Raw genomic sequence first — 4853 nt, forward strand, 5'->3', positions numbered from 1 at the left:
TTCATTCATTCTTGGTTTGCTCATTTATTTAACAGTGACTAGAGGGTCTGCCATGCAGCAAGCACTCAGATACATGTTCAACTGTGTCAAACTATTCCAAATAATTCCATCCTTTATTTAGAATTACAGATAATTCCCATGTCTTGGTGGCCTAGCACCCAGTGTGATGGATCTTAAGTGAGGAAAGTGCTAAGGGGAAACCCTTGGGTGGCAACAAAAGGGAGAGCTGGAGAAGTCACCTGAGGGAGAAGAGTACAGACCCAGAGGCTCAGGACAGGGTGGGGACAAGCCAACATTCCCCTGTGGGATTCTGTCCCCGTGCCTTGTTTCATGTTTCCTTTGCCAAACTTTCTAGGTACACACACATATTGCACACACACATACATACACACACATAAATAGACCACACACACATACATACATACATATACATACATTGTATACACACACACACACACACACACACACAAGTAATCTTTACAATTTTATTTTAGGGCCTGGAGATATGGCCCAGATCTTATGGCCCAGAGTATTAGCTGCTCTTCCAGAGAACTCAGGTTCAGTCCCAATATCTGTATTGTGTCTAACAACTGTCTCTAAGTTCAGGAGGATCTAGCATCTTCTTCTGGCCTTCACAGACACTGCATGCCCATAGTACAACAGACATACATGCAGGCAAAACACCCATACATGTAAAATAAAAATGAGTAAAGCTTAAAAGAAACTTGGATTCATTTTAACTAACCTGTCACAAATTGAAAACATCCAGTTGTTTTCTATCAGACTTCTTTTTGGACAAATTCCCAGATCACTTTTCCCAAAGTTTTCTACTTTTTCTCTCTTTGTCACTCTTCTATTGCTATAAGGAGACGCTATATTCACAGCAACTCTTCTGTAGGACAGCATTTAATCTGGGACTTGTTTACGGTTTTAAATGTTTCATCCATTATTATTATTGTGGGGAGCATGGCAATACACAGGTGCTAAAAAGTAGCTGAGAACTACTAGCCTGATCCACTGGCTGAGAGAGCTCACCCGCAAGTGACATACTTCCTTGAACTAAGCCACACCTTCCAATCCTTTTCAAACAGTGCCGCCCCCCTCCCCATGACTAAGCCTTCAAATATCTGAGCCGATAGTGGACCATTCTTTTTTTTTTTTTTTAAGATTTATTTATTTATTATATGTAAGTACACTGTAGCTGTCTTCAGACACTCCAGAAGAGGGAGTCAGATCTCGTTACGGATGGTTGTGAGCCACCATGTGGTTGCTGGGATTTGAACTCCGGACCTTCAGAAGAGTAGTCGGGTGCTCTTACCCACTGAGCCATCTCACCAGCCCCATAGTGGACCATTCTTATTCAAACCACCACACTGTGACTTATACTTTCCCTCAGTGGCAGGCTCACTAACCACTCTTCTGTGTTCTCAGCAGTTCATAGGATTCCCTTCATTTCTTACTTGTTCCTTGTGCATGTTATTCTTGAGAAATTGTCAAGTACCTTAGACTATCAACAGAAGCCACCACTTACTTTTCTAGAGGGTATGTGCACTCTGAGGGATGCTCCCTCCTTTCTGTGTTTGAGAGGATGAAAAGGTAAGAGAAAAACCATGTGTGCTGGTTCATGTGACTATTCAAATCTGTGGGAATTGACCACACACACCGAGTCCTGTACACTGAACTATAAACTAAGAAGGGGTAACAAGAGCCTTCTCTATAGTCAAAAGACAAATAATGTATTTCTCTTTCATAGGCAGAGCCTAGTTTCCAATGGTTAGATATGTGTGACCCAGGGGCAGTAACTCGAATAGAAGCAATGCAACCAGAAAGAAGCCGTTGTAAAGGTTAAACAAACATGTTCTGAGGGTGAGAAGGAAAACAGTGTAAAACAGAACACTAAATTAGAAGTTGGAAATGAGGGGTTAAAGGGGGGCAGAGAAATGTGAGGTGTGGGAGAGAATGATCTGACACACATATGTAAATAAAGTCAGAAGCTAATTTTTAAATTGATAAAGTAATTAATTAAAAAAAAAAGTGATTCTGAGCAGTGCACAGCACACCCGTGGAGAACGTTCCATATCTAGCACTTTCTCAGATTCCCACGGACACCTTGGAATGCTCAGCCTCCTGTACCAACTTGGGCTTATCTGAGATTAAAATTAGAAGTGTGTCCTTGGAGCCTCTCTCTCTCTCTCTCTCTCTCTCTCAATTCTCGAGCCACTTTTCCATGACACTGCTTGGAAAGATAAGGCCTGCCTATAAAAGGGCATATCAGTGTTTGCTCGTTGTCTGTAGAACCTGACGGATCCGCCACGGTGAGTCAGGAACCTGTGGAGACTCACTTGTTAGACTGCACCCATCCACCCCACCCCTCAACCCCCCCCCCAAAGTCTGATTGAACGTGAATTATGGTCAATCTCGTGTTCATCAGACTCAGCCATGTTTTTGCCTCTGTGCAGATGCTGATGCTGTGGACATTTGCAGTGCTGCTGGGAGCAGTAGCTGGTAAGAAAAGATGTGTGTGGAGATGGGAGAGCCTTACTGTGTGGGTCTTCCCAAGCCATGACAGCCAGTTGCAAGCCTTGATAAGGATGAGTAGTCAAGTGGGTTTAATGAAGTTAGATCACAAGCACTTAGGCTATGCTGTCAGAGAAAGCCTCCATGGTCTGGTCAAGTGGATCACAAATACACAAATAAATCAGAGGAGCATAAATGAGTAATAATGTCTATTTTTAATTTTTTCTCAAAAAGTATTCTGATGAACATTTGATTTTGAACATCAACATTTACCTTCAGAGACCAACAATCCTACACTGGATCCAAGGAAAGGGATCCAAACCCTTTTCATCAACTAACTTTATGACCATAGCAATAATCCGTAATCCTTACCCTTCTGAGCTTTGGTGTTTTGATCTGTGAAATATAACTAAGGAAATCTCTCTCAAGATGACAGTGATGCTTAAGATAAAGTAAACCATCTTGTCCAGTATCAGGTACAGAGTGATACTTAGAGAAACACACTCCTCCACAGATGTTATTATTCTTACTCGACCATTAATCTGGTCTCAATAGTCTTCCAGACTCCCTTCATAGACTAGTACGCCAGCCTACAACTGTGTTAAATCCTAGATGTTCTATTTGTGAGTGATTTCTTCATCACAGGAATCCAGGATGGTCTTTAAACATATTTAGCCAAGCTGGAGATACAAAGTTTGGCTCTGGGATGTAACTTGATGTCTCCACCTTAAGTACAAAGCCAAATGATGGCTGCTTGTAGCTGAAAACCTACATACACATAGCGACCATCAGGAACAGAACAGACTCTTTGATTTCTAGGTATTAGTGGTCAAACAGTTGAGAAGTTGAGAAGCTAGAATGAATGAGTCCCTCCATGGAGCTGGGCAGAGACACCATGTTTCCCTGAGGCAGAAGTGAGGACCAGCAGGTTGTCTGCAGCAGAAGTCTTATCCCCTGAGACTGTTTTGTGTGAGCAGGAGAGCATTTGGGAAAGCAGAGGAAGAAAATCTGCCACAAGATGAAATTTAACTCATATTTTTCCTGAGAGAGACCATTAAAAGGACATTCTGGCTAAACTAACATCCTTGAAACACTGGGTGGTTTTAGGACAAGAAGTCTGCTATGGTAGACTCTGCTGCTTCACTGACAATTCTCTAAATGGAAGAACTTTGGAAAGACCTCTCAAGAGTGTTGCCCTGGTCTCTAAAATTGGTCTGCACCTGCTTCCCCCTGAGCACTAATGAGAGCCACAATAGTGTTTCGACTTGTTGTATGCTCGTGTAAAAGAGTACTACCGACAGTAAATCGTTTAAAATGCGATGCTTATTCACATCACATACGTAGAAGAAGGGGACCCTAGGATCAAAGGTGTAGACTCTCAAGGCCACTGGCTGGGCACTTTCACACCACATCACAGTATAGTGAACAATATCATGTGGTGGGAAGCGTGTAAGACAGAGGCGAGGAAAGGTAGACGAAGGCACTATGTAACAACAAATTTGAAGTTTTGCTTTCTTTAGAAAACATTCAAATATTATGAGAATGTGTTTTCGTTTTCATCCCAGGTGTGGGGTGTGGGGCTGCTTCAGATTGTCCACAGCAGCTGACTATGATTTGCCTCGTTCTCTGGTGGGCATGATTTTGCCAGCTGCAGAGAGCAAAATGTGGTTTTGTGACGTTTGGAATTCTGGGGACTTCTCAGAGAGTGTACAAATGCTAGGGCCATTAGAGGCAGGGAAGATTGGTGTTGCTGTTGCTGGTTGCTGTTGGTCACAATTGGTTAAGGAGATATGCACACACCAGAAAGAAGAAGAAATTAGATGTCCTGACTGTGGAGATCAAACTTGCCCTGACTCCATACTGCTAATCAGCAGGACATAGCCTAGTAATGTGGCCTGCTTTCCCTTCTAGCGTTTTTGTTTTGTTTTGTTTTGTTTTGTTTTGTTTTGTTTTGTTTTGTTTTGTTTTGTTTTGTTTTGTTTGTCTCCTGTCTAGTGTTGGGTTGGGAGGGTGGAGATAGGTGGACTAAAGGAAGAAACCACAGAATCTTAAGAAGACCAGCTATAGTACTATTTCATAAGGAGCCTACTCTTGCATTTTGCCATCCCAATTTTCTAATGATAGCAATAATCTTCTCATGAAGGCACAGTCCCTGGGACCTAATCACCCACAAACAGCTCTCCTTCTCAACATCATGCCAGTGGTAATAAAATTTCAACTATTCAAACCATGTCAATAATTCCGTCCTAACTTCTCTAAAACCATGCCCTTCTCCCATATACAACATATCGGTTTCACTCCAGTAGCCCTATCTTAACACATCCCTGGGTTCTCTC

At 42.3% G+C, this 4853-nt stretch overlaps 1 long non-coding RNA gene across 1 annotated transcript; it reads left to right on the plus strand.

Annotated features, from left to right (window-relative positions):
• The first annotated feature begins 2287 nt into the window (after window positions 1-2287).
• Window positions 2288-4429, plus strand: LOC110286103. The gene is made up of 3 exons (XR_002377113.1): window positions 2288-2315; window positions 2460-2505; window positions 3337-4429. It is a non-coding gene; the product is annotated as an uncharacterized LOC110286103 (long non-coding RNA).
• The last annotated feature ends 424 nt before the right edge of the window (window positions 4430-4853 follow it).

This window comes from Mus caroli, chromosome 19 (genome assembly GCF_900094665.2).
Source record: "Mus caroli chromosome 19, CAROLI_EIJ_v1.1, whole genome shotgun sequence".
In the NCBI taxonomy this organism is placed as follows: domain Eukaryota; kingdom Metazoa; phylum Chordata; class Mammalia; order Rodentia; family Muridae; genus Mus; species Mus caroli.